This window comes from Molossus molossus, unplaced genomic scaffold, assembly GCF_014108415.1.
Source record: "Molossus molossus isolate mMolMol1 unplaced genomic scaffold, mMolMol1.p scaffold_m16_p_19, whole genome shotgun sequence".
Classification (NCBI taxonomy): domain Eukaryota; kingdom Metazoa; phylum Chordata; class Mammalia; order Chiroptera; family Molossidae; genus Molossus; species Molossus molossus.
Genome location: NW_023425354.1, coordinates 15,260,061 through 15,281,360, shown reverse-complemented (window position 1 = coordinate 15,281,360; position 21,300 = coordinate 15,260,061). Strand labels below are relative to the sequence as shown.

Here is a 21,300-nt window from a genome sequence, read left to right as displayed (position 1 = left end):
CAGACCTAGATCGGGGCTACAGGTGAAGTCACTAGATTATTTCCCCCATTAAACAATTCTTCTGAGAACTAAAATGTCCATAGAGCACATACAAGATAGACACAGGTGGCCATATAACACCACTCATGTCCAGAAAGAACACTGCCAGCATCCCAGAGGCCCACAGGTGGCCCCTCCAATCACAGCCCTTTCTCTGCCTCCCATTCAAGGGCGTTAGCAACAGTCTGGGTACCTGATACTACTTTTTCAACTGTACATTCATAAAATCTAAATACAGGTCAAGTCTCTCTGATTAAAAATTTAGCAACCAAACTGAGATTTCAAAGACAGTATGGAATAAAGCAAGTAAACTCTAATTAACAATATTTTTATTGATTCCATGTACAAATGACAATACTTTGGATATTTTATTTTTTATTTTTTTATCCTCACCTGAGGGCATTTGTCAATATTTTGTTCAGACAGAGTGGGAGGGAGAGAGAGAGAGAAACATCGTTGTGAAAGGGACACATTGAGTGGTTACCACCCACACGACCCAATCAGGGCTGGGGACAAACTGCAACCGAGGTACGTGCCCTTAGTGGGAACCGAATCTGGGTCTCTCCAGACCACAGGCCAACGTTCTAACCGCTGAGCCAAACTGGCCAGGGCAATACTTTGGACATTTTAAAGACAATGTGAAAAAATGTATAATATCTTATTAATAATCTATATAATTATTATATGTTGAAATGATAATATTTTGCATATAAGTGAAATAAAATGTACTAACATTTATTTCACTATTTCTTTTTATTTTTAAGTGGCTTCCAGAAAATTTAAGATTATTCATGTGCCTTCCATTATGTATAGTGTTGGAATTATGGCATTAATTATTATGTTAATGAATATATGTATGTTTATACCACACATCTTTTATTCATTTTACCACTACTGGATACTAAGATTTTTCTAGATTCTGGTTGTTTCAATGCTGCTTTGAATGTTCTTGTACCCGTGTCCTGATACACATTTGCCTGAGTTTCTCAAGGATATAATAGGGGGACAAAATTGTTTTCCTAAGATGTTATGCTATTTCAAGTTGGCAGATTGAAACATGTCAAGGTTCTACTCCTCCAACCTCCACGCAAATCCCTAAGAATAATGGAAAAGAGACCATTTAAAAATCACAAATTTCACTCAAAGCACGGGAGCAGCTCCCAAGTGCTGCGCTACCGGAAGCCCTGGAGCGCCCTGCAGGGGAGTAGTCGGGACGCGGCAGCAGGAGCAGCTGGCAGCACTTCGCCCACCTCTGCCCTCCTCGGACCAGGCAGCAGAGGGTGTGTCCCTCCAGGGGCAGCAACCTGTACTGGAAAGCGGCGGGGTCCCAGAACCCTGGAGAAAGGGTAGGCACCCCCTGACTAGCCCCCAGAAGGCACCTCCACCTCTTCCCGATTTCCAGGGGAATCCACGGGACTAAGAAGCCCCAGCAGTTCATTTCACCTCTGCCCTGGAGCCAGAACAACTTGAGAAAGCCAACTCCACTGAGGACAGAAACAAAAACCAACATAAGAGCTTATGGCCAATGAATCAGAGTTAACAGAGAAAACACCAGAGGACTTCAGAATAGCACAATGAACATCCTCAGACACGTAAGCAGACAGTACATCCATGAAAAGAATTAACTCAAGATTATACAAATGAAGTGTTATCATTCATGAAAAAACAACCTCAGTGTATGGGCAGAAATGACAGTTGAATAAATTAGAAACCTGAGAGACCCAGCCAGTGAGTTCTCGGTAATGAAGGAGGGAGGAACAGGAATGAGCCACAGACAAGCCGGACACCAGGGCTGCCCGAGGAACGTGAAGGCCTTTGCTTCACCTGGTCTCGCGGTAACCCCTGGGAACGCGCTCGCGTAGGCGTGGGGAGTGGGGCAGTTTGCACTCCTGTCTTATACCTGATGAGCAGAAAGGCACATACCAGAGCTCCCAGAGTAGCTGAGGGCGGGTAGAGAGCCAGTACAGGAGACTCTGTAAAACGTCACAGGTAAGTGTCTCTTGCTGGGAGAATCCCCACCCTTGCAGTGACATTAAGCTGTACACCCTCAGGAGCGTGGGGATTAGAGACGGTGCTGTGTCGCCAGTGAGACTACTTCCACCCAGTTCAGCATCTGAAACATTCTGGGGTCCCTCACAGTGTCTGTTGGACACATACTTATATTAACTCCATCTCTTGGCATCATTCCACCTCAAAGCTTAATTCTTTACTCATAGCTGTGGCAAAGCATCACCGCCCAGAAATTCTACAACTCAAGACAGTTCAGTTATAAGGTTGTTCATATGACACAGAACATACATTTTTAAAAGACCATTAAAATGAAAACATCAACACATTAACTCCCACAAACAACTCTTGGAGTCCAAAGAATGTATCAAATGACTTGACCTTAACTTCAAATTCACTACATTAGAAGGAACAGCAGTGATAGTCACTATACATATGAAGGGGGAATAGTCAGAGGTGATGCTATGATTGATTTGTTTTCTCATCTTCCTTAGGCAATGGTTTCATATTTCCATGGAAATAATCCAAAAAGAAAAAAAAAAAAATCAGTATTTCCAACGATGTTTATAGTGATCCTTTTCATAAGAATAAAAAGTTGGAATAGCCCTGGCCAGTTTGGCTCAGCGGTTAGAGCGTCGGCTTGCGGTCCGGAGAGACCCGGGTTCGGTTCCCGCTAAGGGCACGTACTTCGGTTGCAGTTTGTCCCCGGCCCTGGTTGGTCGTGCGGGTGGCAGCCACTCGATGTGTCCCTTCACGTCGATGTTTCTCTCTCTCTCTCCTTTCCTCTCTCTCCCTCCCACTCTATCTGTACAAAAAATGGAAAAATATCCTCGGGTGAGGATAAAAAAAAAAAAAAAAAGTTGGAATAAACTCTACCTCCCCATATAACATAACAAAACTATGTGTATAATATAGATGATATACAAAAAGGTCATGGGAAATAATGGTATATAAAAAAATCAAGACAATAATCAAAGTTGTATATACTAATTATAACTTACAACTATAAACCTCACAAGGATTCAACAAGGACAGAAGAAATGAGGGCTAATCCTCAGCTCTTTGTAACAGCTTCTCTAATTGGCTGGCGCTCACGTCAGACTGTTTGGTGAAGGAGTGTGAAGTTCATGGTAAGAGGGGGAGTAAGCAAAGTGTGTGTATGTAGTTTACGTTAATGGGGTTGCTTTTTGCAAAGTTGTTTGTTGACAGGATAGTAAAACATTTTAAGTAATAATAATAAATTAAAATGGAAGGAAAGTTTAGTCTGAGAATGAGTCAGTCACCAAAAAATTACCCCCCAAAAAGGATCAAGTAAGCAACTGACTGCTGTCAAATACACTGATCTGTAGAACTTCAAATATTCATTTTGACCAAAGTAAAAAAAAAAAAAATTAAAACTATAGGGAATCAGCGTTAAAGCCAGGTCTAAAATTGTCGCACATTGTGAAAATGTCAAAACCAGGCACAAACTAACATTTAAGAAACATCCACGTTTGACTCCTGGTTAGGCTTCGTTTCCTGAAGGTCAGCTTCTGGATTTCACAATGTTCACTCTTGAGTCTATGTTAGCCCTACCTGTGTAACTTCTAGAAAGCTGAGAGGGCACAGGGTTGTTTTGAAAGACTTAACTATACAAAAAAATGCAACCGCCCTGGCCGGTTTGGCTCAGCGGTTAGAGCGTCAGTTCAGAGAGACCCGGGTTCGGTTCCCGGTAAGGGCGTGTACCTTGGCTGCAGTTTGTCCCCGGCCCTGGTTGAGTCGTGCGGGTAGCAGCCACTTGGTGTGTCCCTTTCACATCAGTCTCTCTCTCTCTCTCTCTCTCTCTCTCTCTCTCTCTCTCTCTCTCTCTCCCTCCCTCCCTCCCACTCTATCTGAAAAAAAATGGAAAAATGTCCTAGGGGGAGGATAAAAAAAAAATGCAACCACTAGGCCCTTCTAGAATTGATTCACTTTCATTCTCCAGCTTCCTTTCTCTCCTAAGACCTTATCAATACTTAAAATTATATCGATCTATTTATTCTATTTATATATACAATTTTACATTAAATACTTGTAAACCTCTTGAGAAATGGGGTACTTTGTCTATTTTGTTCTTGGGCCCATAACCCTGGCACGTAAGCAGTTCCTGGCATGTAGCGGATGCTCCATAAATACTTGTTCAATGAATTCAGATGGCAGGCATCATTTTCAGCATACCACTTTTCCCGAACACAAATCATCCATGGAGTATCACTCATGAGGGTAAGTTCGGCTCTACAGGAAAAGAGATGTCTTTCTTCTCCCCCACATTTGTGACTCTTAATCTTTTGAGACAGGAGCCCTGTGAGAATTTCATAAAAGCGATGGCCCTTCCCCTAGAACTGCGCTCTCCTGAATCCGTGCAGAGTGTGCATGTAGTTTCCACCTGTGGGTCATCCCTTTAGGGCAGAGGTCGGTGAGTAGGAGGGAATGGACTGAATTCAGGGGGCCAAGCCTGGACGGGAAATAAAACTACATCTCTCTTTTCACAAACCTCTAAAATTAGCATTGCCTTGCATTGTGAATGTGGGCTACAGCCATAGTAGATTAGCAGGACAGTAGTTAACTGGATCTCCAACAGAAATATCAGACACTTTCATATCACATATTCATTGCAGATGTCTCAAAATATCATTTATTCATTCTCATCACTACCTTGAAGTTATAACAGCTATTCGACCTACCACTCTTGTTATTTAATTTGTTAAGAGAAGCATATTTATTACTATATCAACAATATTTTAAAAAAATATTTTGAAAACCGTATTTCAATCATAGGTTTTCTTTATTTTCCTTTATATTTCAACTTATAAATCATTTAAAAATCTAGTCCTCAATAACATAGGTTTCTACACATTACCAAAGAGACACATGGAAAAAAAACCAAAAAAACAGAAGTTAAGAAATCCTGCCTAAGTTAGGAGCCTCTCCCTTACAAGGTATTAATCTCAAGCTGACTTTGAAATTCAAACCTTACCAGGTTCATGTTATTGAGTATAAACTCCCAAACACAAGCTTTTTCAAAATTGGTGTTTAAATTTCCATTTATTTAAAAAGTATGTAATGTAGATTCTCCTGTATCAAAATTCCAAAGGTATGTATACAGCACACAATCCAAAGTTTTTCTCCTATCATCTTTCAGACTACCCCACTCCCTTTACTCCTTAAAGGAACTAATGTTATTTTTCTCTTGTGCCAGGTGACTTCCATTTTTTGTCACCAGATAATAACATGGAAAATATAAACTATATTCACTCTCCCAAAAAATCATAAATTTAAAAAGACAACAACTGCCAGGTTCTAGCATTGTTTTCCTTACCAATAAGGCATCAGACTAAGGGAGGAATATTTTAGGGTGGTCATAAACCCTATTTTTAGATTAGTATGACTATTATGTGTTTCATTATTAATTCAGAAGTCATTTATGATATCCATTCAAGTTGAACTGATAATATGACACATAAACTGTCTTGAAAAATGCAGGTAATTACTTGGAATGTAAATGTTTTTTTCCCAAATCAGTTATGTGCCTAAACTGACTTTTCTACAAATTAATAAATAAAGATAAACAAATATAAAAATAAATAAAGATAAACAAAGATAAAAAAAAGAAAAATGAGCAAAAAAAAGGACAGGGCAAATTCAGAAAAGAAATACAAATGTTCAATAGATACATACAAAGATATTTAAATTCCCAAGTGATCAGAACAATTCAAATTCAGATGGGACCCCTTTTATTCGCCCTCCGGGTCAGCCCCCAGATGGAGCCTGCCCAGTGGTGGAGGGCAGAGGGAAATGAAAGCTGCCAGGGCCCATCGACGGGAGTGTACGTTGGCACAGCTTCTCTGAGGGCAATTAAATGTTACATCCATACAGTCTTCACCCCAACAATTCCATTTCTAAATATCTACTCTGCAGAAATACCCGCCCGTGTTCCCAAAGATGCATGTACGAGAATGTTCGTTGCAGCAATTTATGTAACAAGAAAGCTGGACATAATCTAAATACCCATCAATAGGGGTTTATTAAACTACGGAATATTATGAGGAGTTTAAATGAACTGGGCAACCCTCTATGTACCAAGAAGGAAACAAATCTAAGATAGTCCATGAGGTGTAAGAAGCAAGTTGTAGGATGTTACCATTTATGTATAAAAAAAAAAAATGAGAAAATCACACAACAGACCTATTTTGCTATCTGTAATATGTATGCAGGCAAATGCGTGGAAAAGGTCTGGAAGGATGTACAGGAAACTTAGAGTAGCGGTTACCTTCAGGGTGGGGGGTGACAGCACAGGTCAGGTTTTCACTATACCTGTTATTTTACTTTTATATATTGAGGAAATAATCATGTATTTCTTGTTAAATAAGTTTTTAAAATATATATTTTTTCTTTATTGATTTTTTTTTTTTTTAGGGAGAAAGGAAGGGAGAGGGGGAGAGAGAGAGAGAAACATCGATGAGCGAGAACATCGACTGGCGGCCTCCTACATGCCCCGCACTGGGTATTGGGCCCACAACCCGGGCATGAGCCCTGACTGGGAATCGAACCGGAGAACTCTTGGTGCATGGGTTGACGCTCAACCACTGAGCCACATCGGTCAGACAATGGAACATAAGTTTAGATTGGCTCTTATTTTAAAAATAAGAGGTCCTACCAAATTTAATTTTTAGAATAAATACAGAACTGCAATCAATAGAGGTTGATTTGGGATACGGAGGGGGAAATACCTTTTCTCAGAGCTACTGACCTCAAAATTCTGGACCAAGACGAATCTTACAACGCAGTTAGGGTTTTTGAATATACTCACAATTTCTCAACCAAATGGTATGGCTTCCATGTATCTTTATCGATGTGAGAAATAGAGTTCCCTTGCAAGTTTCTGTGAAGAAACACAGTTAATATGCTTGAATAGGTGGGAAGAGAATGAACAGAATAAGTCAAACAATCATGGCAACCTTGTGGGGACACTGAAATGCAGAAAACACCCGCTTTCTAACTTCCACACTGTCAGCTTCCCAGTTTGCACAACGAACAAAGACACAGCGGGGCCCGGGCACCGCAGCGAGGCATCGCCTCAGAAGCTGCACCCTCTTGGATGGGTAATGCCAGTGCGGTACCTTGAGTGTTTGCTCCAAAGTCACTTGTGTCTAAGTGACTCCTGCTACGAATTAATGAGAAAAGAATAATTCAACAGAAAAATGCAAAAATGTATCAGTCTCAGCAAGTAAATGTGAAGAAACCTTATGCCAGGCCGCCCCAAAGCTTTGCTCAGTGCCCTCTGTGGAATCTCCGCAGGTGTTGGGAGGACGGGCAGTGAGGGATGAGAGGACTGGCAGGGAAGCTTCCTGGACACATCCGACAGGGAGAAGCACAGCTCACCGAGGGAGGAGGAAAGTACAACCTCTTCAGAGGAACAATGCAAAAGGAAAGAAGAGAGAGAGGGATCGGAAGGATAGACACTCACCAAAATGGTAACAGGAGTGGTAGAAAGGGTGGGTGGGATTTTCACATTAGATGCCATGTACTTCTGTGACATTTAAAAAACAACAAAGTGAGAATGTGTCCATGAATTACAAGTGCTTAAAAGAGGTTGTTAAATACCCGAGGTTCAGTTTCAACCACTAACTCTGTGGATGACTGAGAATCTGTTCCTTTAGCTTTGCCCTCTCTCTCAGCAACAACTTACCTATTCAGTTTACATACACATTTTTCAAGGAAATCAGAAAAAGTCAGACACACACCCGTCTGCCCCTCTGCCTAGTGGACATTTCCACTCAAGCAGAAGCCTCTGGTTGCTCTATGCTCACCAATAAACGCTGCCCAAACTGGACTCGCCTCCCTCCAACTGGCCCTCCTTCCCAACCGCTGCGCGTCCTCCTGTTATAGCACCGCCCTTCTCATCGCCCGGGACAGAAGTTTCCCTGGGTCGTAGCTGATCTTTCTCTTCCTGTACATCCCACCCCAGCTCCGGTCAGTTACTGAATCTCGTCAGTCCCTCCTCATAGTGTTCCCAGGAGTTTCTACTCTGATGACAACCACTGGGATTCAGCGGCTTCTCACTTTACTCCTAGATTTTGCAAGAGCATTTGGTTTGGTCTCCCTGAGTCAAGCTTTCCTCTCGAGATCACTCTACCTACAGCATCCAAAAGAATCCTCTTATTTTGATCATCTGTCTCTCTCACTTGCAAACTTGCAGTGGCTCGCCCTGTCTCAGTGTAATTCCAAACCCCCATAGCTGACAGCCAAGGGTTTGCATAATCATACTTTTCACTGCTTCCTAAACCAATTCTCTGCAACCAGACTGGTCTATTAAGTGCTGATCATTCCTGCAGCCATGATCTACTCACTACTCTTTCTCAGTTTAACAAACCAAGCCACCCTGTAAGTCCCAGCTCAAGTCCTAGCTTGTCCATGCAGCTTCCCTGACTCCCACACCCCAGTGACTACAGATTCTGCTGAATTACAGCACGTCTGGCTCGTATCTCTTTTAGTACTTAATTACCTATCACCTTTTTAATGCATATTCCCCCTCTTCCCACCTACCACTGTCATGTTCCATAGACAATGTCATACTGCTGTGGCTCCCACATACTTAGCCCTGGTTTGGGCACAAAATTGGTGACATAGGTAGAAAGCCAGGGGGTGAGGATGAGTCCTGGATATGACTAAGGAATCAAATAATAATAATATGGTAGCTAACACACACGTTAGGCACTGAGGTAAGCACTCTACATATATTAACTCGTCTAAATCTCACAACAATCCTATGAGGTGGAAGCTATCATAATCTTCATTTGACAGATGAGGAAAGTGAATCCCAACGCTGATGAATGGCACACCTGGGTTCAAGCCCAGTCCCTCTGGCTCCAGAACCTCTACTCTGAACCACTTGGTTGTGTCACACCAGGGAGATGGGCAGAGGGCCATGTGGCTGTAAGGAGGGCGGAGTGAAAGTGGGAGGACAGAGGAGGTTCAGGAATGAAATGATGGGGCTAAAATATGGGTCAGGAAAACAATGTGGGCATTTACAAGTAAAAGTCTGGTGAAGGGGGAGCAACAGTAAGGAGGAGAGTGCAGATACGGAACAGCTGACAGAGATAAACACGGAGAGTCGGTCAGTGTGGGCTGGAAGATACAGACACCCAGGAAGGCCCGAGGAAGAGGCTGCCCTGTCAGGGGCTGCAGAACAAGGAGGAAAGGCAGTTCTCACAGGACGGTGATGGTGCTGGCGTAGAGGCTGGGCTGTGGCACAGGTACGCTGCGGAGCTTCTGCTCTGGGCTGAGACCAATACACGACAGCGTCCTATTAGAGCAGGTACACAGCTTACATAAGTCCAGGTAGGCACGTTGTCCAGGCATTGGAGGAATTATCTCAGATACCTCTGGATGCTCAGTTATAATAACTGGGACTGGGCCTGCAGACAAAGGTGACTGCTCAGCCTGAACAGGCTGTGGAAATAGAATTGTCACCTCATTGGGCTTTGGAGGAGCTGTGGTCGGCTGCAGGGCTGTAGCAACAACCTCAAAACAAAGCAGAGCTGAGGTCTCCTGCTGGTATGGAGGCTTCACCTTTGTAATGCACTTTGTAGTATAAGGTGAGGCCATGGCTCCTGCAGATGGTTCACTGGTTTTCTGGGGCAATGAAGTTATAAAAATCCCCGGCTCCACAGCTACAAAAGGAAACCGAGCTTCATTCAAAACTAGAGGTGCAGCTGTCACCTCAGGATGAGCTATGATATCCGTAGAAGCTTCTGGAGGCTGAGCTGCCTGGACCTGCAGCCATAGCAGCTGCCAAATGAACAGGAGCCATGGGGCCCACAGGTGCAGCCCGGACATGACAGGCAGAGGTCCGAGACACAGCAAGCGACCCATGAGAGCGGAGTGCAGCAGCGACCCAGGAGAGCAGGCACAGAGAGCGACCCAGGAGAGCGGGGCACAGCGAGCGATCCAGACAAGTGGGGTGCCAGCGCCATGCACTGAACAGGAGCCCCACAATTGGCAGCCCTGTCACAATTGGCAGCCCTGTCACAGTTGGCAGCTCTGTCACAATTGGCAGCCCTGTCATGCATGTGCCCCTTAGCAACCAAGCACCCGCCACCGCCTCAGGTTCCAACCTTTGTTTAGACAACATTTATTAGTCTTGGGCTGAGTGACTGCAGAAGAGTGAGCCTTCCTCCCAGAATCGCCAGGGACCAAGTGGTCCTTTGCCCCTAAAGAGGGGACAACTACCTCCTGCTGGGCCTCCCCGCCCCTCCCCGTGAGGCAGGATTTGGGCTGCACACCTGGGTGGCCCAGGACTCCAGCAGCCCAGGGATGGTGGGATGGGGGATGTTAAAGGAGGTGGGGAGTTGGGGTGCCACAGAGCTTCCTAAGGAAGCCACAGGCCTGGCACCCCGGGAAATTCAGCAGTGTTAGTCCATCAGTTCGGCAATCTGAGCGCCTCCTCACAGCTGAAACCTGAGAGACACTCTTCCTCCCCTTGGCCATACAGCTTCCAAGCCAAGTAGCTGACCTGAGAAGTACACCAGTCAGGGCGGCGGGGAGGGGGACACACTTCACAGTTCTAAAAGGTTGCCGTTTCCTTGCAATTCTCAATATCCATGTCTGATTCTTTTCTTTTTTTTTTTTAATTCTCACCTAAGGTTGTGTTTATTGATGAGAGCGAGAGAGAGAGGAGAGAGAGAAACATCAATTGGTTGCCTCCTGTACACATCCCAACAGGGTGATCAAACCCACAACCTAGGTGTGCACCCTGACCCGGAATCAAACCCACAACACCTTGGTGCACAGACGATGTTCCAACCAACTAGACACCGGCAAGGGCTCCATGTCTGATTCTTAATTCACCACTCTATTAGACAGGGGCTACCACTGAATCAGTGAGACTCCAGAATTTCTCTAGATGGGATTTTGGAGCGTGAGCAATTCATTCTGGGGAGGAGAGTCTGAAACCAAGTGAATGTTGTCCGATAGCCTGGGGACTGGCGCCAGGCAAACTGCTCGACCATTGTCTCGCTTGCTCAGCCTTGCCTCCCACCCTGTTCCGGGAACAGCCTGCCCAGCTTGTAGGCTAACTCCCGTCCTGCTCTTATCGACTCACATTCCAGAGGCCCCGTGCATAGCCCCCGCAAGGTCAAACCCTGACAGACACATCTCAGCTGCAACGGGCAGATACAAAAAAACACAAACCCCAGCATTGGGCGCGGCTTCTAGGACTCAACCCCCGGAGTCTGTGAACCCGCCCGGAGTGCACCCAATAAAGCCTGATCCCTGTTTATTCGGCTGATTGGCTCTCCAGTCTCTTCTCTGTTTTTCGGCGGTGCCCCCGATTCCTCACAAATATCCCGTCACAGCGGTTTGGGAAAATGTCCCCCTCCCACCCGGGCTCAACACGCCATTAATGGAGAAGAGGAACAGGGCCCCTTTTCTGAGGTCTGCCCTGTGCGCACATGGAGAGACACTTAGGGAGTGAAAGCCACATGTGAAATACTTTTGTGGAATACTGTAACTGACACCCAACTTGCTTCCTGCACAGCCCTTTTTATTTTCTATTTTATTTTACTCCTTGTTCATTGTCTGGCACAACCTCCAGCAGTGAACCCCCACAGAGAAGGGGCTGCATCTTATTCCCAGTGTCTAACATAGTAATGGCTTTTATTTATTTATTAATTAATAATTATTTTATTTATTTATTTTTAAATCCTCACCTGAGGATATTTTTCTATTTATCTTCAGATAGAGTGGGAGGGAGTAAGGGTGGGGATGAGAGAGAAATAGCAACGTGAGAGAGACCCATCGACTGACTGCTTCCCGCATGACCCTGACCAGGGCCGGGGACTAAACCGAAACCAAGGTACATGCCCTTGACCGGAATCGAACCTGTGACTCTTTGGTCCACTAGCCAATGCTCTAACCCCTGAGCCAAACTGGCCAGGGCCCAGTAATGGTTTTTCATTGGAACGGATTCAAGATCAGCCTCATATAGGGATGCATCCCTTGTTATAATCAGGTTTCTAGAATCTTTAGCACCAATACTGAATCCCTTCTTCACAGATTTCTGCAAGCCCAGGACACCAGAGCTTGTGCTTTCTATAGTCATAATCAGAGGTTCCAAATTTCAACATTCAGGCTATATTCTCAGAAGTCCCATACAAGCTAAATAGTACTGGTTGGTGGCTCAGTTGATTGAGCATTATCCGGTACACCAAGAGGTTGCAGGTTTGATTCCTGGTCAGGGCACATACATAGGTTGTGGGTTTGATCCCTGGTTGGGGCATGTATGGGAGGCGCCGATCAATGTTTTTCTGTCACATCCATGTCCCTCCCGCTCCTCTCTCTCTAAAATCAACAAGCATATTCTTGGATGAAGGGACAAAAAGAGCACAAAGGGCTTTTGCCTATATGTTTAGCTAGAGCAGTGACCTCCAAGATCTATACATTGAGACCATTTCTATGTAAGAGGTGACAGAGAATAACAAATGCCTGTAGCATACACAATAACAAAAGTGCTCCTCTAGAGAATTTTCCCTGACCTCTCCAGATGAACTCTGCATCTCCCTCTGTGCTCCTACAGCTCCTGAGCTACCCCATCATATCACCTGAAACATGTTTGTTTGATCACCTCCCCCGCTGCACAGTGAGCTCCTTGGTGCAGAAGGGAGTGTGCTTAGCTCTGTGTACACAGTAGGTGTTCAATCAACACTTGTTTAGTAAGTGTCCAGAGGCAGCCCAAACTACCAGTTTCAATGGGCGGGTGTGTGATAGGGAGCATGGACTCAGGATGTGAACTCCATTCAGCTAAGTGAATTGATAATGAACTGTTATTCTCACACTCTACTCAAAATGTGGTTCCCTGACGAGGTGCTAATGCCTCTCCTTCCCCTGCACTCAACACACATATCCAGTGGTTTTATTGTAAAGGTTACTATTCTAGGACGTAACTCTTTCCAGCTCAGGTATGTGAGAAGTAACAGGAGTCAACCATGGTCCCAGGAAGCTCCAAATGCATCTGTGGGTCCCTCGCTGCTCACTGCAGGGAACCTTTCACTTCCTCTCACTTGGGGTAATGTAGAGGTTTCCCCTTCTATGCCTTTGACTGGCTCTGTGCTTGTGGCTCCATTCTGGGCACTTGCACATCTGTTTTGCCACTTTGTCCTTCCAGCTTCGGTAAGTTGCAGGCAGGACTGGTCACTCCGGCAGCAATGTGACCTTGCAAAGGCCCTAGTAATTTAGATTCCCCCAGCATACCCATGTCCATGGTTTTATCTGATCCCAATCTGTTTGGCTATTGTATAGGTTGGGAAGCAAAACCTAGAGGATTTAACAGATTTGAACCAGGTCACGCAGAATATGTGTTAAGACTCTCCAGGTCTTCCTACTTCTGGTCCAAAGAGGACTAAACTTACTTAACAGCTGTGGCCCTCTGAGATGGCACAAGCAGGGAATCTCTGATGGTCCCAGGCTCTCAGAAGAGACTGCAGAGCTGCTGAGGAGCAGAAACAGAGGTGGCTGATCTTGACCTTCTGTGTTCTCCCAGAAACAGCGCCTAGATGCATAACATTGGGGGTTGGGGCCGAGAGCACTAGCCACAAGGAGGTGGAATGCCTAGAACCAGAGAATTCCTTGCAAGCAACTCCCGAGACTGGAAATCCAAGGTGAGCTGGCACACATGGTCGTTTGGCCAAGATAATAAACCAGGAAGAGGCAAATCCTTTGGTTTTGCCAATATGGCAGCCAAGTCAGTTGGGGGAAATGAGACTGTAGACTGAAGAAATGCGTACACAACTGTCCAAAGTGCAGGGTTCAGGGTGGAGCCCGGAGGACAGCGAGCTGGTTGGAGCGGTTCATCGGGGTGGCCACACTCCCCCTCAGCCAGCCCGCTCTTGTCGCAGTGGAAGGGCCTTCGGCACCCACCCAGCCTGACGTCAGGGGATGTTCAATTCCTGAGAGAAGCTTCGAGTCTCCCCAGTATTTGACGGGTTCAAGCAAAGCTTCAGCATTCATGAAGCATCTTACTTCCTTCAAATAGTGCTTTTATACCTGTTTCTAGCTCTTTCCAGGCTGGAGTACCAGCAAGAGAGGAAGATAATTCCGTAAAACTGTCCTGAGTACCTGCTACACGACAGGCACTACGTCGGGCATAGAGGATGCACGCTTTGGAGAGCGGTGGTGAAGTGTTAAGGCAATCTTCCCCAAAATGTGACATCTGATCTTTATAAAAGTTTATATTAGTTTCAATATACATGTTCACTGGTACAAAATTTAGAAAATACAGAGAATCATAAATTGCCCAGCATTCTGGTCATAGTTTTGCATTTTACTGCAACTAGTCTTTCTTGAACTAGTACATCTTATTATTGCTACTTTATATTCTTCCCTGTCATTAAAAATTCAAAAGTTATTTAAAATTAGCATGCATAATATTTCATTGCATGGATACATCAAAATGTTACACCAAAGTTTATATTTAACTATTCTTAGGTCGGTTCACTTAGGTTGTTTTAACTTTTCTCTATTATAAATTGAGCTGAGACCTGAAGGATGATTAGTCAGGAAAAGAGTGTGGGGTGAGGTTACTCAGGCAAAGAATAAAAGGTCTTCACTTTTAAAAATGTATAAAATAGATGAATTGAAATATTCAGTAATAATGATAATAGTAACAACTACCACATAACATTTACTATGAGCCAGTGATACTCTAATTCTTTTATAAATGTAATGTTTTTCATCCTATTAGAATTATCCCCAGCACACATTAGGGAACTGCAGCACAGACAGGTTAAGTAACCTATGGAATAGCACACAGCTATTACGTCATAGATTTGGAAATCACACCAGAGGTCTGGCTCCAGAGTGTAACTAAATCAGAAAAGGAAAAATGCTTATTATAAATTTATGTTAAAAGCTTAACAGCCAACGTTTAATCATTATGATGTAAAATGTCTTTCAGTTTCACATTTTGCATGTCTTTGAACAGTAAATCCATGAGTTTCTCTCTTTTCTTCAGAAAATTAAGTGTCTTTTCTTATCTGTTCTAAATATTAACCTTTGCAGAGTTCATGAGATGCACCCATGCATACAGTATTCCACTCTGCCCTGTGATATACAAGAAGGAGAAATTGTGCCTTGCCAAGTTGACACCTCATTCATAAAAAGCAGAAAAGAGCCCTGGACAGTTTTGCTCCGTGGTTAGAACATCGGCCCAAGGACCAAAGAGTCTTGGGTTCCATTCTGGTCAAGGACACATACCTTGGTTGCAGTTCCGTCCCCGGCCCTGGTCAGGGTCCTGTGGGAGGCAACCAGTCGATATGTCTCTTTCACACTGATGTTTCTCTCTGTCCCTCTCCCTCTCCCTCTCTCTCCCTCCCTCTCTCCCCCCCCTTCCTTCTTCCCACTCTATCTGAAGATAAGTGGGAAAATATCCTTGAGTGAGGGTTAAAAAAAAAAGGCAGAAAAGAGATCTGCACTTTTAAGAAATTGCATGGCATTCAGGAGGCTAAGTCTTGGTTTCCAGGAAGTTTGAAGGTAGCAAGAGACGTGGCCAAAGAGGGAGGTGGATGGAGGTCAGGTCAGAGAGAAGCTTCCATCTCATGCTGGAAACGATGCAGAGTGTTCAAAGGATTTTCAACAGAAAGAGAGACTGAATTGCACTTTGGCAAAATCTCTGGGTGCTGTGTGACGATGGGACAGCTCTGAGAGGCGAACCGGAAGAAAGGCCAGTTGCTAAGACACTCACAGCTGCCATGCTGAGAAATGGAGAGGGCCTGACCCAACAGTGGTAGCGGGAATGGCGAGAAGCAGATACACCTCGTTTCAAAATGCAATCGAGTTGGTGACTGAATACAGTAGTCCCCCCTTATCTGCGAGGGATACGTTTCAAGACCCCCAGTAGATGCCTAAAGCCTCGGACAGTTCTGAGCCCTGCATATGCTGTGTTCTTTCCTATACCACATGCACACCTTTCACTTCAGCTTAAAGGGAGCACTTGATGCTTCTCTTTGGCATATCCCAGTCGCCAGCATCACTGCTCCTGCACTTCGGAGTCATCATTAAGTAAAACAAGTGCTACTTGACCACAAGCACTGTGATACCAACAGTCGATCTGATAACCCAGATAGCTACTAAGTGACTAACTGGCAGCTAGTGTGTGCAGCACGAGACACTAGACGGAGCAGGACAGAGCATAATTAAAAAAAAAATTTTTTTAATTGATATTTTAGAGAGAGAGGAAGGGACAGAGAGATAGAAACATTGATGTGAGGGAGATACATCGATTGGCTGCCTCCTGCATGTCCCCTTCTGGGGACCGAGCCCAAAACCTGGACATGTTTCCCAACTGGGAATCGACCTCTTGCTGCATGGGTCGACGCTCAACCACTGAACTACACCGGCTGGACGACAGTGCACAACTGAAAACTCATGAATTGTTTACGTCTGAATTTTCCATTTACTATTTTGGACCACCATTGACCATGGGTACCTGGAACCAAGGAAAGTGAAACCACAGATGGGGGGAGACTACTGTAGATGAAGGAAGTGAAGGGGAAGGAAGAGCCAAGGATGACTTCCTGGGATGCCTTTTAGTGAGCGGAGAATAGAGGAGGAGGAGCAGAGGGACGGGGGAAGGAGCTAATCCAATGCCCACATATATGCCTGATCTACTGTCTACATACAGAGGAGAAGACAAGAACTGAAGGTAGAAAAGCAGAGAGAAGGGGCTGCATGGAGACACTGTCTCTCTAGATGCTAGAAAGGGCCCCAGGACATTGTGTCTGCCTACATGAAAGGTGGAGCCAAACCTCCCGCAGCCTGACTCTGGGCCACACCTGAGGAAAGGAGGCGGAGGCCGGACCAAACAGGGCATCGTTCTCAGTGAAGCCAGCCACGGAGCCGCTGCAGTGAAGGGAGAGAGCTGAGACGGACGCCCGGGGAAGTGAAACTGCAGGGCCGGGAACAACGGAAACAGCCCCGCAGGCCAGAGCCTGGGGAGCAACGAGGGTGCGGAGAGCAGGACAAGGCAGTGATGCTGCAGGACATGGATTGCTCGGCCAGCACTCCCGGCACTCGTGGCTGGGGTGCTCCGCTGGACTGAGGTGGGGTCTCCAGAGGCGGGAATGAGCCAGAAAGCTAGGACACAGATCAAGCCCCTCCATGCTGACGGACCCACCGTGTTGAGTGCTGGCTACTTTCTGCTACCACTGCCTAAGAGATCTTGGGTCATCCCCAGAGATCAAGACCTTGACTCCATGGCCTTCCTGATTCTTTCATTCCTGTTAGTGTTTCAGCTCCATAGAGGACTTGGGCATAACACACACTGTTAGTCAAATCAGTGATTCATTCATTCATTCATTCATTCATTCATTCATTCATATTTATGAAGCTCCACTCTGTGCCAGGCATTGTGGTTATCAAGGGAGATACATTGCTAAATAATGCTCACAGTGAAATATAAAACGGACCAATTCTGTCTGCGTCACCCTGGGCAAATCATTTCACCTGGGAACATGCATTTACCACTTTGAACATTTCTAAGACCCTTTACAACCACTTCAACCACCCTAAGGCTCCCTCACATTATTCGTTCAACATATGCACAGTAAGCACATACTTTGCATATAAGTATGTTATTTTCCAATTCAAGGAAAAGCACAGAAGACAAAGGGCTATTTCCTGGACTTAGGATTGATAGGGAAAATCTTACATATATAATTAATAAGATAGAATTTTATATTCAATAAATCAGCTTTATTAAAAGAACAAAATTATAAGGAATCGAGACTATCGGAAAATTAATCATGCTATAATCATCGTGCTAGGATTTGGTTTAAGTCTACCAACAAGACATGGTATGAATTTTTTCTTTTTATCCTCACCGAGGACATTTCTTCCATTTTTTGTTCACGTAGAGTGGGAGGGAAAGAGCGGAAGAGAGAGAGAAACATCGATGTGAAAGGGACACATCAAGTGGCCGCCACCCGCAAGACCCAACCAGGGCCGGGGACAAACTGCAACCGAGGTACATGCCCTTAGCGGGAACCGAACCCGGGTCTCTCCGGACCGCAGGCCAATGCTCTAACCACTGAGCCAAACTGGCCAGGGCAGTATCAATTTGTTTTAAAGTCAACAGGACATGGTCATGGTAAAAAAAAAATTTTTTTAAAGAACTTTTCTCTTTTTTTGTTAATCATCACCCCAGTATATCTGTATCTGTATCTGTATCTGTATCTGTGTCTGTATCTGTATCTGTATCGATATCTAGACCACAGACAATGCCTCCTTCTCACCCCATCTCCTCTGCCTATATCGATATATAGGGAGGGAGGGAGGGAGGGAGGGAGAAGAGAGGAGAGACAGAGAAAGAAACATCAATGCAAGAGAGACATTGATTGGCTGCCTCCTGCGCAACCCTGACAGGGATCTAACCTGTAACCAGGAACGTGCCCTTGACTGGGAATCAAACCCATGACCATTTGGTTGCAGGCCAGTGCTCTAACCACTGCTCAGGGCTGTCAAAATTTTATAGAGAGAACATTGCATAAATAACACACAGAACACAATGTGGTAAGTGCTGTGATCACGGAGGTAGGTGACAAGGTCCATGATCAGAAATGGTTGATTCAGCTGTTTCCATGTTCTTCTTCAAGCCAGCTCTCAGAAGCGGAATCATGAGAATGAAGGGACTTCCCCCTGAGAAGTCCATGAGGGATGCAATTCAGAGTATCAACGGAGGACTGGCAGAGGAGGTGGGGTGAGGAGGAGGCGCTGTCTGTGGTCTAGAGTTTCCAACGGGACAAGTGAAAGGCTCCATTTGTGGAACTGACGGTAACAAGGGAAGACGCCGGATGCCCGAGCCTCAGTGGAACTGGCCGCTGCCCTGATCTTGTCTTTACTTCCCCGCCCTCACGTCCAGCATCAGCAATTCGAGGTGGGGGTGGGGTGGGAACACAGCCCGGTGTCTTCAGAGAAGGAACTCTACAGGCTCGGGAAGGACGGAGTTCCTAAGGTGTGCTCTCACTCTGCTCATGTCTGTTTCCTGCGTTGTTCTAGCCCCTTTGGGGGAATTCTAAGCCCTCTGGTTCGGCCCCAAACTAACTTCATCATCAAAGGTCTGGCTCACCATCGAGAGCTTGCCAAAGTTGTTGCTGAACTCCAAGGCAATTGGCAAAAACAGCTCAGCATCGCGAACAACAGTTGCAGGATGATAATTTCAATACCAGAATGGATATCTCTATCTGAGGAGAACCTACCTATGGATTTCCTGGAAGGCCCAGATAAACCTTTTCTCCACCCTGGCAGGAAGCCCAAGTTCATCATCTCGAGCTTCCTGAGGAGACTGAACCTTCACCCCAGCAGGAGGTGCCCACTCAGCTCCCACAGACCACTGTGGAGGTCGGGTCGTTTCCCCCAGAGGCAGAGGCCCAGGCTCAGCACCCAGCGCTCACTGCAGCACAATCTCAGCAGCAGGCGCTATCTCAGCCCCCAGAGCTCCCCAAGGAACCCGAAACTCTGCTGATCCCCAGGGGAGCGCAGCTACACCTCCAGTCTCCCGAGGAACTGAAACTGTGGGCCAGCAAAACCCCACCCGAGCCCTCAAGTCCCTCTGAAGACGTTGTCACTGGAAAGAGACCAGGACTGAGGCGGGTCTGCCCTGGCACAGTCTGGCATGTGTGGAACATATGCTCCTAAGTGCCCTTGGTTAGAGAAGAGACGATTTAGTGAGTTACTAGCTGTAAATTGCTCAGCCAGTTTGCTCAGCTGTCTGTCTGTCCCCCCATTCCACTTGCCAAGGAATTTTCCTAGCTTCCTCCTAACCTGCCCCACTTCCACCTCAGACTCCCATCCCTAAAATCTTTCAGGGGTGATGAGGAGGACGGTCCACCCTCAGCCACTGCTTCCCGCTGACAAGGGCTGTGGCCCCTGCCTGTGCCAGGAACGAAGTCTCGCCCTGCCTGGTCTAAGGGGACCGGGAATGGGATCCGAGACTGGAACAGGGAGGCTATTCGCTGATTCTTCTCAAGCAGGGGCGCGCCGCAGACCCGAAGCACCGTCATCTTGGTATGGAGCGGGTGCATCCGAAAGGTGCCGAACTGTCGCATTCTAGAGGTGACTAATTTGACAAGAAGGTGAGAAAGACATGGTCCAAAGATGAGAACTGTATCTAGTAGAAGCCCAAGGAGGGGACAAAACAGGCAGTGGAGGGGAGCGCAGACTTGACAGCGTCCCAGACGGAACTGGCGGGTTCCCCTTTTGAAAGTTATGACACCGGGTGGCCTGGTCATCGATTTTTTTTATGTCTTCTTCTACTTGACCCAACAGTTGATGTAAATGCAGCAGGTTTTGTTTATGACTGTGCACAGCCCTCCCTCTGCTGCTAGTAGGAAATCAAGGGCACAACATTAGCATGAGAATCTAGAGACCGTTGTGTTTTTGTTTTTTATTTTTAATCCTCACCCAAGGATGTTTTTATTGATTTTTAGAGAGAGAAACATAGATCAGCTGCCTCCTGTACGCACCCCAACCAGGGATTAAACCCACAACCTAGGTATGTGCCCTGCCTGGGAATCAAACCCGCAACCCTTTTTGGTGTATGGGACGATGCTCCAACTAGCCACCTGGCCAGGGCAGGATCACTGTAAGTGTCTGTGGGCATTGGCAGTACTTCCTTCTGGGGCAGCTATGCTGTCGGTTACATTTCTTAAGGTGGCTTCATGGTAGGCAAATCCTCCTCGTGGGGCTGCTGAGCCGACGGCTGCCCTTGTGTTAGCTACAGTGAGACCGATGCCCTTTTATTTCGAGGGTTAGTGGCATTATGAACAGTGATAGAAATCCTTCAGGGTCCAAGAAAACCAAAGTTGCACTGGCCTTGAAATTGTGTATTGTTGACACATGAGTAGGCCAGAGCAGGTAATGGCTGGTGGAACTTGGTATGAGTTCTGCCGTCATAAGGTAGGCTATTTTGGGGGTGTCCACAAAGGAAGAAGTATCCATGAGTTGTTCATGCCCACTGGGGATATATTGTGGAAAACTAGGCTTGTAGGTCAGACCCCAGTAGGTGTTGCCCTTGTAATTAGTGGAGAGGGTCTCCCTTTTAGGAGAAGGTCCCTGGGCCCTGTAGGGGCTCTTATGTGCTGTGGGGATCTGATAAAGGAATTTCCAGTTAATATTAGTTTCTTCCTGCCAATATCTACAGGAGTTCTAGGGGTTATTTTGAGTTAGTCTTCCAGACACCTATTG

General features: G+C 45.8%; 1 protein-coding gene across 1 annotated transcript in view; it reads right to left on the bottom strand.

The window, feature by feature from the left end:
• LOC118634054 overlaps positions 1-21,300 on the bottom strand; it is a 123,540-nt gene that overhangs the window by 40,166 nt on the left and 62,074 nt on the right. The gene's annotated exons all lie outside the window — the stretch shown is intronic.